General features: G+C 50.3%; 1 pseudogene; it reads left to right on the top strand.

The window, feature by feature from the left end:
• The first annotated feature begins 415 nt into the window (after positions 1-415).
• On the top strand, positions 416-6,655 carry LOC148042284 (prelamin-A/C-like; annotated as a pseudogene).
• Positions 6,656-10,761: the final 4,106 nt, after the last annotated feature.

The following is a 10,761-nucleotide window of genomic DNA, read 5'->3' as shown; positions in this document are numbered from 1 at the left end:
CTCCCCTCCCAGGACCCCCCCCGAAGGGTAAGGTGACCAGATTTTCAGATTGGTAAAGAGGGACACCTTTGACCGGGGGGGGGGAGGGGGGTTGATTAAAAATGTTATACGGAGCAACAAAATTTTTCATACAACGCAAAAATAGTATTGTAATTTTTTTAAAAAATTTCAGCAAAACTACAATTTACAAATATAAATTGTAACTGTTGCCAAACATCAAAATTTTGATCACGTGGCCATGAGGATGCTGCAACGGTCGCTAAGTGTGAAAATGGTTGCTAAGTGTGAAAAATGGCCATCGGTCACTTTTTTCAATGCCATTGTCACTTTGGTCACTATACCACCTTTCTTGCCACAGTTCTTAAGTGAATAACTGCCAAAGTCCATCTTGCCTTCCGGGGGGGCTGCTGGGAAGGCTCTTTCCTCCTGACCCCATCGCCGCTTCTTTCCCTTTCAGGAACGCCAAGAAGGAAGGAGACCTGCTCGCTGCCCAGGCCCGCCTGGAGGATGTGGAGGCCCTGCTCAACTCCAAGGAGGCTGCGCTCAGCACCGCCTTGGGGGAGAAGCGCAACCTGGAGGCTGAAGTCCGTGACCTCAGAGGCCAGCTGGCCAAGGTAGACCAGGCACACCTGCGAAGAACCCCGGGGGTCCCTCTGCTCCGCCCTCGAGATGGGAGGGGGCCTCTTTCTCCTTCTGGGCCTCCCTCCCGCGTCCATCTTTGGACTCCCGGTCCCAAAACGTGCCAGGAGGAGTGAGTTTGTAGGCTCAGGTAGACTATGCCTGTAAATGTCTCTTGTGCAGAAGGGGAAGGGTCCTTCTGCTAGGACAGCGGTTCCCAAACTTGGCAACTTTAAGACTTGTGGACTTCAACTCCCAGAATTCTCCAGCCAGCAGAGCTGGGAGTTGAAGTCCACAAGTCTTAAAGCTGCCAAGTTTGGGAACCACTGTGCTAGGAGACCGGTCACCAGCCTTCCAGGTCCTTCCTAGGCTGGTCGACCTTTTTAGGCTTCCAGGACAGAAGGCAGGCTGGTGGTCTTTGAGTTTCTTCCCCCTCCCGGACAATGGGGGTGGCTGGGCTCCTGCGATGCTTTTAATTTGGCCATGCTTCCTCTTTGGGTGGCTTTTGTAATCGTGGCTTTAACGTGTGCTGTGCCGGAAGGAGGCCAAAACAGCAGGAAGATACAGAAGAATATTTCTTCAGCTTGGCAGCTGACGGGGGAATTCTGGGAGTTGAAGTCCACCCATCATTCAGCTGCCAAGGTTGAGGATTTCCTTGGTCTGTGAGGACCAGCAGAGCTGTTGACTGTGCTCAGTTGTGGCCCTTCAAAGGTAGACTGCTCCTGGCCACAGAGGTGCCATCGACTGTCCTGAATTTAGTCCCTCCTTGCCTCTGCTTTCCCCACTTTATGTCCGTCCTGCACCCTCTCTGGGCTGTGCTCCAGGACAGTCTGGATTTTAAGATCAGCTTCATTTTACCTTCACTCCCCCCACCCTCCCACTTGCTCCCCCAAACTGGCTGGGGGGCTGGAGAAGCTCATTGTGTAATGCTTTACCAGTTGACATTCACGTCTGCAGGCACCAGGTGAGGCCAGCAGGGGGCGGTGGAGCCCACCATTTGCCAAGGCAGAGAGGAGGAATGGACAGCTGGACAGCAAATGGACTCTTCCATTCACTGGCCTTTCAGAGGATCTGGCTGTGGGGACTCTTGCTCCCATCATCCCCAGCCAGGGATCTTCCTCCCTGCCCAGGGGCATTTTCCATTTGTTTGTTTGTTTCTATAGTTTATTTATTTATATCCTGCCTTTATTATTTTTATGAACAACTCAAATTGGCCACAATACCAAATTACTCCTCCTTCCTGTTTTTCCCAGCACAACAACCCTGTGAGGTGGGCTGGGCTGAGAGAGAAGGAGCGGTGCCAAAGTCACACGGTCAGCTTTCACGCCCAAGGCGGGAGTAGAACTCCCAGTCCCCCTGTGATTGGTCCAAAGTAACCCGGGGCTTCTGTGCCTAAGATAGGACTAGAACTCCCAGTCTCCTGGTGATTACACCAAAGTCCCCCCCAGGGACTTTTATGCCTAAGGCGGGACTAGAACTCCCAGTCCCCCTGTGATTGGACCAAAGTCACCCAGGGGCTTCTGTACCTAAGGCAGGACTAGAACTCCCAGTCTCCTGGTGATTACACCAAAGTTCCCCCAGGGGCTTTTATGCCTAAGGTGGGACTAGAACTCCCAGTCTCCTGGTGGTTGGACCAAAGTCACCCAGGGGCTTCTGTACCTAAGGCAGGACTAGAACTCCCAGTCTCCTGGTGATTACACCAAAGTCCCCCAGGGGCTTTTATGCCTAAGGCGGGACTAGAACTCCCAGTCCCCCTGTGATTGGTCCAAAGTAACCCGGGGCTTCTGTGCCTAAGGCAGGACTAAAACTCCCAGTCTCCCTGGGATTGGACCAAAGTCACCCAGGGACTTCTGTGCCTAAGGCAGGACTAGAACTCCCAGTCCCCCTGTGATTGGTCCAAAGTAACCCGGGGCTTCTGTGCCTAAGATAGGACTAGAACTCCCAGTCCCCTGTGATTGGACCAAAGTCACCCGGGGCTTCTGTGCCTAAGGTGGGACTAGAACTCCCAGTCTCCTGGTGATTACACCAAAGTCCCCCCAGGGGCTTTTATGCCTAAGGTGGGACTAGAACTCCCAGTCTCCTGGTGATTACACCAAAGTCCCCCCAGGGACTTTTATGCCTAAGGCGGGACTAGAACTCCCAGTCTCCTGGTGGTTGGACCAATGTCACCCAGGGGCTTCTGTACCTAAGGCAGGACTAGAACTCCCAGTCTCCTGGTGATTACACCAAAGTCCCCCCAGGGGCTTTTATGCCTAAGGCGGGACTAGAACTCCCAGTCCCCCTGTGATTGGTCCAAAGTAACCCGGGGCTTCTGTGCCTAAGGCAGGACTAGAACTCCCAGTCCCCCTGTGATTGGACCAAAGTCACCCAGGGGCTTCTGTGCCTAAGGCGGGACTAGAACTCCCAGTCTCCTGGTGGTTGGACCAAAGACACCCAGGAGCTTCTGTGCCTAAGATGGGACTAGAACTCCCAGTCTCCTGGTGATTAGACCAAAGTCACCCTGGGCTTCTGTGCCTAAGGCCGGACTAGAACTCCCAACCTCCTGCTAGTATTCATTTGCTGACAGGTGCCTTCTGGCTTTCCTTCTGCTTCAGACTCTCTGGCGTTTTTCCCTCCCTGCAGATTCTTAAGAGGCTTGAGGAGACCTTCAGTGGGAGAAGCTGAATCGGGATGGATGGCTTAAACTCCCAGTTCTTGACTAGGGGAGAGGTACCTGAAGAGGATGGTGCTCCTTTGGAGCAGCTGAGGCTACACAGGCTCTCCCGGGCGTGACAGGGGTCCTTCCTTTGTCCCCCTGCAGTTGGAGGTGTCCTCGGAGGAGCCAATGTCACGACAACACAACGTGCGGTCTCGACAGTCCAAGACCGCTGTTAACACTTTTGCCACTGGACGGTCCAGTTGGACCTAAACCATCCCGTAGAGACGATGAACAGGAAGACAAAGCCTTGCTGGTCTCAGGGACATCGCAAAGTCTCTGATTGACCCAAGGGATGCGCTTCAAGCTGGCGGCAAACAGGCAGCCCTAAGCTGACGAAGTCGGAGACGGCTCCGGAAAGAAGGAAGTGAAAGTGAGTCCATCGGGTGAGGTTTTTTGTTTTTCTATTCTGAGAAGATTGGCCAAAGAAACTTTTTTTAAAAGATAAATTAGTCCTTTAAGTAAAAGAATAAAGCGACGAATTTAATTCTTATTGGACTGCCTTGGAAAGTTTTTGGGTTTTTTTGTAACGATATTTTGTGGATTGAAGTGACCGTAAGGTTTCCTGTTTCTCCGCTTGAAGTGAACGGATTGATTTTTTTTCCTCTATTTTTTGTCACTTTATTTTTTGGCTTGAACTAAAACCCTCTTTTTTAAAGCACACTTAAATAATTGTAGTTAAATGAGAATTGTGGTACATTGATAGTAAAATGCATAAAGATTTAAAATATACAATTCAATATGAATGGTATAGGTAATGATTGTGGAAGAAACGCACAAAACGTATTTGTAACCAATCGACACGCTTTCTACAAGATGTAATGAAGGATGATTCTTTTTTTCTGTTTTTGTTTAATTAAAACAATAAAAAAAACTTTTCCAAAAAAAGAAGGTGGGGCTCTCCCTTCTGGGCGTGACGGGGGTCCCTCCTTTGTCCCCCTGCAGTTGGAGGGAGCCTTGGCCGACATCAAGAAGCAGCTTCAGGATGAAATGCTGTGGCAGATGGATGCGGAGAACAGGCTGCAGAGCCTGAAGGAGGAGCTGGATTCCAGAAAAACATCTACAGTGAGGTGAGTCCCAGAATCCAGAAGGTCCCCTTAGAGGTCATCTAGCCCAACCCTGCCCTGTCTAGAAAGGGGACCCTGCTGCTCCATAGCTCTCGTAGTCACGAATTCCCCCTTACTTTGAGTTGGGGGTTTCCCTCCGTAAAAGACCCACCCATTCTCAAATAAAGCTTATTGTTAAGTTTCCTTATAAAATAAAAACAGAGAAAAAACAGAAGTTAGAGAAGGAAGAGACAAGAGACGGAGAGAAAAAAGTGGAGACTTCAAACTTTTTTCATGCAGGTAGTCCTGGAGTTGCAGCAGTTCATTTAGTGACTGCTCAAAGTTACAACAGCCCTGAAAAACGTGGTGTGGGACTGTCCTTCCCCTGCATGACGGTGGCCTCCATCCCCAGGGTCCTTTCCTGATCCCCTTTTGCAACCTGCTGACAGACAAAGTCAAAGCCAGATTCACTTAACAACCTAGGTTGTTAACAACTGAAGCGATTCATTTAGTGACTGTGGCAAGAAAAGTCATAAAATGGGGCAAAGCTCACTTAACAAATGTTTCACTTAGCAACAGAAATGTTGGGCTCAACAGTGGACGTAAGTTGAGGACTACCTGTACAGTGGCAAAGAATCCCCCCCCCCCCAGTTTACAATTCCCAATATTTCAAGCCATTTCACTAATAATAGCTAATCACTAATCGTCCGAACCTAAGCGACAGAGAGTCCCTCTCCATGGGCTGGGAGACTTGAACTCGCCACCCTGCCTTGGGCCAGGCAGTCAGCCCAGCTCCTGCAGCCTCTTCTCCCCACATCTGGGAACGGCCCCACAGAGGAGCTGGAGATCCTGGGGGCTGCAGGGGGGGCTGGGGGGGGAAGGGGTTGCGGTTGGGGGGGGGGGGTTGTGCCTCCCTGCCAGTCCTGGGATGCCCTGCTCACCCTCTGCCCCCGGCAGGAGCTCCGTGAGAGCAAACGCCGCCACGAGACGCGCCTGGTGGAGACCGACAACGGGCGCCAGCGGGAGTTCGAGAACAAGCTGGCCGATGCGCTGCAGGACCTCCGTGGGCAGCACGAGGCCCAGGTCAGGCTCTACAAGGATGAGCTGGAGACGACCTATGCAGCCAAGGTAGGTCGCCCGGGGGTGGCTGGGGGGTGGACTCCCACTCCCATCCTCCCCAAGCCGCCATCCTTCTGCTGCCCCCTCCCTTTCAGGTGCTCTGGAGTCCAGGGAAGGCCCCCCTGCTCCCCCTCACCGCAGCCTTGAGAGGGTGGGGGGTGGGGGCACTGAGGCAGGACAGGGCCAAGCTCTTAGCCTTGGAGGGGGAGGGGTCCCCACTCCTGCCCTGCAGAGCACTCTGAGCAGCCTTGAGGTCTAGCCCCTTTGCCATAAGCCTCTTTCTGGCCTTTGCAGCTGGAAAACGCCAAGCAGTCGGCCGAGAGGAACAGCAGCCTGGCTGGGACGGCTCACGAGGAGCTTCAGCAGACACGGATTCGCATCGACAGCCTCTCCGCCCAGCTCAGCCAGCTGCAGAAGCAGGTAGGGGCCCCGTGGGGGGAGGGGCGGGAGGGGGGCAGCTCCCACGGCCGCTCGGCCTCCAGCCGCTTTAGCTCCGGCCGCAGGAAGGGCGTCTCTTTGTGGCACCTGGTTCTGGGCCCCCCTTAGAAGGTTTGGGGGTGCTGGTGGTCCTGGACTTACAACCATTTGTTAGTGACCGTTCAGTGTTACGGTGGCCCTGAAAAAAAGGTTTTTTTTTAAAGAAAAAGAATAAAAATATATATAATAATAAAAAATCAGCCGATGGGCAGAAGCGCCGTATGTGGAGGACTGGCTCTGGGGAGCAACGTCCCGTTGGCCACTTTACGGGGCCCCCTCCCGATGGGAGGCCTCCCCTCTTCCCTCCCTGGGGGAGGACATCCAGTGCCCCCCCTGCAATCTTTAGGGTCAAGCCCTGCCGCAGTTGGAGACCCTGCTTGCCCTCCACCCTTTTGGGTTGGGATGGAAAGGGATTGGGGATCTGGGGCAGGGGTCTGCTCCCCCCCTCCCCCGTCCAGGCCCCCACCCCTCTCTTGCCTTCTCCCCCCCCCCCCCAAGCTGGCAGCCAAGGAGGCAAAGCTGCGGGACCTGGAGGATTCCCTGGCCTGGGAGCGGGATACCAGCCGCGGAGAAGGAGCGGGAGATGGCCCGGATCTCCGCTGGCACTGCAGTGGCTCTGGAGAAGGGAGGAAGAGGGGAAGAAGCAGAGCTAAGTTTGGATAAATTAACAATGTTTTACTCAAATTCAGGAAGAACGTGAGATGAATCGAGATTTTCAAGTTCAAGTTGAAGAACAGATCTGCGCATGTGCGAGATCCGAGATGGCTGCTAGGCGTTTTTCTCCGTGCCATCTGTAGCTGCAGATGGCTGCAGATCTTCAAAGAATGATAGGTTCACAGGGAGAACATGACCAGCTGGACCCTTTGCCCAACATGCTTCAACAAAGAAATGGTGAAATGAAAGTGAAACAATTAGAAAAACCAATGGTATGTACATGACTAAATTATCAAATCCTTTATTGGCAGTTAGTGAAGGAATGATTTAGAACTAATCTGGAAAACGTTACATAGTATAAGCCCATGCAGCAAAAAGAATCATGAAATAAGAGTGAGTGGCTTAACCATAAATACCTGAGATGTACAACTGAAGAAAATAGATCTCCCATAAAGGAATTTATGCCGAAAATAACATGGGGCCCATCTCTCTCTGACACACAGGGAATAGTGGAGAGTACGCCAAAAGTGAGGGATTCCCAGGCATATAGGTGATGGCAGCAAGAACTATGAAATCAAGGCAAGAGGCACAAGCAGGGTGTTTAAATGCAAAAGGTTTCAGGAAAGGAGTGTGTGAGGGAGCTCCCCAATGCATCATGGATATTCAGTGGCAAAATACCGTAATTAAATTATAATCATGCAATTTCTGTTTCTCAGTTTATAATGTGGTTTTAAGAATGAAATAGGAGCAATTTGCTTTAGAGAGCCCCAAAATTGGAATAAAAATGAAACGGGGCCATGCTTCTTCCAACGATTGTCAATCCTGAAGTGAATGTGGCTGAGGCCATCTTTGAAGCTTTAGGGTTGCCACAAGGAAGAAGAAGGGACAGGACAGGGGAAAATAACTAACTGGGGGCTTGTAGTCAAACCAAGAAGATTCCAACACGTGACTGGGGGAGAGGAGGAGTGGAGTAACCAAGCAACTGGCCAGCACCTCTATTGGACAATATAACTGATGACTTGGGGGAAGGGTAACTTTTTAAATTTTATAATTAAAAAGTAATTAGATGAAAACCACAGGAACTTTCAGAGTTGGTTTTCACCAGTTGTGTCAATATGATGTATCCAATAAAATGTTCTTTGAGGAATCTACTTGCCTTGGAGTTCTGCTTTCTATGGGTGCATTACTTGGCACACTGACAGATACAGAAGAATGACTTTGGGTTGTTTTTACCCTTATCCCAAGCATTGTTCATCATGATTGTAGATGATACTGAAAGACTTGAGGAACTCCATTACTGAGGAATAGTACACACAATAGTTTGCTCTGTCAATCTCAGTTCCAGGAAGTACAATAAAGAAGGGAAGTGGTGTTACAACTTTGCATTTATAGAAAGACAAGCTTTAATATTCATTGAGCAAGCCATTTTGGAATAAGAACCCAAAATGTGTTTTCATGGTTGTGTTTTCTAGGCTGATTTCACGAAGCATAAAAGCAATAAAATACCACAAATATCTATTTGGTGTGTAAGCTGTTAATTTCATTAATCATTTGATAATTTTCCTCTTGAAGATAGTTGAATTTATATATTCCCTTATACATATTTTTACCTCAGGCTATAGCATAATTTCATACATTGAATGGGATGATTTCCCCTATCTGAAGGTGGGCCCAAGCTGATCTTTCCTGGTCTTAGTCCAATACCTTAATCATACACCACTTTCAATGTTTTAATATTACTTCATGAGCCAGATTCAATGATATTTTTCAATGATAATTGAAGTTGTTCTCTTCCTTCAATTTTTTTTCCTTCTGTATTCTCTCCTGAAAGTGACAGATTTTCGCTGGCTAGAAAAGTCATTATTGTTCTGTACTGAGAGCGTCATAAATCTTTTTGAATGGTTTTGGCTGCTAATTTTGCTTCATATATTACACGTTTTTAATCCTAATATCTTTATATGGGGATTAAGTGAAAAAGATGGAAGGAACTGAGACCTGCGATGTGAAGGTTGACTTTATGCAATTGTATGTTTTCTAATACTTACTTTTTGTTTCCTTATTTTTAGTAAAGAGAAAGAAAATTTGAAGAATGAATTATCTTTACAGCTGGTATCCTTCTGCGACGACTGCGGGAGATAGGGGTGGGCGGCACTGTTTTGCAGTGGTTCTCCTCCTATCTCTCGGACAGGTCGCAGTCGGTGTTGGTGGGGGGGCAGAGATCGTCCCTGAGGCCCCTAACTTATGGGGTGCCGCAGGGGTCGGTCCTATCCCCCCTACTATTTAACATTTACATGAAACCGCTGGGCGAGATCATCCGAAGGCACGGGATAAAATACCACCAATATGCGGACGATACACAGTTGTATCTGTCCGCCCCGTGCCAACTCAATGAAGCGGTGGACGTGATGAGCCGGGGTCTAGAAGCCGTTAAAGACTGGATGAGAGCAAACAAGCTGATACTCAACCCAGACAAGACCGAGTGGCTGTTGTGTTTCCCTCCCAAAAATTTGACCAACATACCATCACTCAGGCTGGGGGGACAAAACTTATACCCCTCAGAAAGGGCCCGCAACTTGGGAGTCCTCCTGGACCCACAGCTGACTTTTGACCACCATCTCTCAGCTGTGACCAGGGGGGCATTTGCCCAGGTTCGCCTGGTGCGCCAGTTGCGGCCCTACCTGAATCGGGAGGCCCTCACAACAGTCACTCGAGCCCTTGTGATCTCCAGGCTGGAATACTGTAATGTGCTCTACATGGGGCTGCCCTTGAAGAGCATCCGGAGACTTCAGCTAGTCCAGAATGCGGCCGCGCGAGTGATCGTGGGCGCACCACGGTTCGCCCACATAACACCGATCCTCCGTGAGCTGCACTGGCTACCTGTCGATCTCCGGGTGCACTTCAAGGTCCTACTCACCACCTATAAAGCGCTCCATGGTAGTGGATCTGGCTATTTGAGAGACCGCCTTCTGCCAATTACCTCCCTGCGTCCCATCAGATCGCATAGAGTTGGCCTCCTCCGTATTCCATCCACCAGTCAGTGCCGACTGGCGACTACTCGGAGGAGAGCCTTCTCTGTTACGGCTCCGACACTATGGAACAATCTCCCCGTGGAGATTCGTACCCTCACCACCGTCCAGGCCTTCCGCACAGCCCTCAAGAACTGGCTAGCCCGTCAGGCCTGGGGATAAGTCTACTTTCGCCCCTCCCGAATGCTGAGTGAATGTTGAGTTTTACTGTTTAATTTATTTTGTTCACATTTCTTTTGTATTGTCCTACACTCCCTTTCCTTTTTGATTGTAAGCCGCCCTGAGTCCCCTCAGGGAAAAGGGCGGCCTATAAATGTCCAATAAATGACAAATGACAAAATGACAATGGCCACACCGCCACCCCTTCCCCGGGCTCTCGGCTGATGCAGCACCTGAAATCCGGCTGGGCACATCTCAACGAGGGGGACTCCTCCCTCCGTGCCCAGCCATGTTTCAGTAATACATGCCAGGTCTGCGCCCTCATCAGTTATCAAGTCCCGGATGAGGGGGGCCTTATGAACGACAGACCTGGCATTTAGCGACAGCAGCCTGAGACCAGGGTCCTGATTACTCGCGCCATCTGACCTTGGAGTGGGACTCCTAGGGCCGGAAGGAGGGATCTCTATGACACAGCGAGCCCTCCTTCCCCGATGATGGCCTGCCCTAAAGTCCCCGCCATATCTGCCTCTCCCTGTTATGACCGCGATGCTCCGACCCTCTCCCGTGGATATAGCTCCCCCAACCACCTCGATGGCCCCCGCATACCCCGCCAGGTCCTCCGAATCACTCATACCCAAACTCTCACACAAACAGTCCTCACTGAAAAAGTTAAAACACCAATACAACTATTTAATAATAAAAAGTGAGATCATTCATATCATCTCAAGCAATCCCATGCACTCAACATACCGATTAAAAGAGATATAGGAAAAAGTCGCGCAGGTTCACAGCGTCTGTAGGCCGAAGCCTCACCCCCCCTCTGTTTCTCACCAGTGGTCCGAGTAAAATTAAGCAAGCGCTGTCCAAGATAGGAATCCAGAGGTAGATGCACATAATAATAGTCAAAGCAACTGAGGTTGAGGCAGCAAGGTCAGCAGCCCAAATCACCCACCCAACCATGATAACC

Source organism: Thamnophis sirtalis, unplaced genomic scaffold, assembly GCF_051295495.1.
Source record: "Thamnophis sirtalis isolate CommonGarterSnake01/CBP01778 unplaced genomic scaffold, rThaSir2_p1.2 scaffold_19, whole genome shotgun sequence".
NCBI classification, from domain to species: domain Eukaryota; kingdom Metazoa; phylum Chordata; class Lepidosauria; order Squamata; family Natricidae; genus Thamnophis; species Thamnophis sirtalis.
Note: the sequence above shows the minus strand (reverse complement) of the source record. Positions and strands in the feature narration are given on the sequence as shown.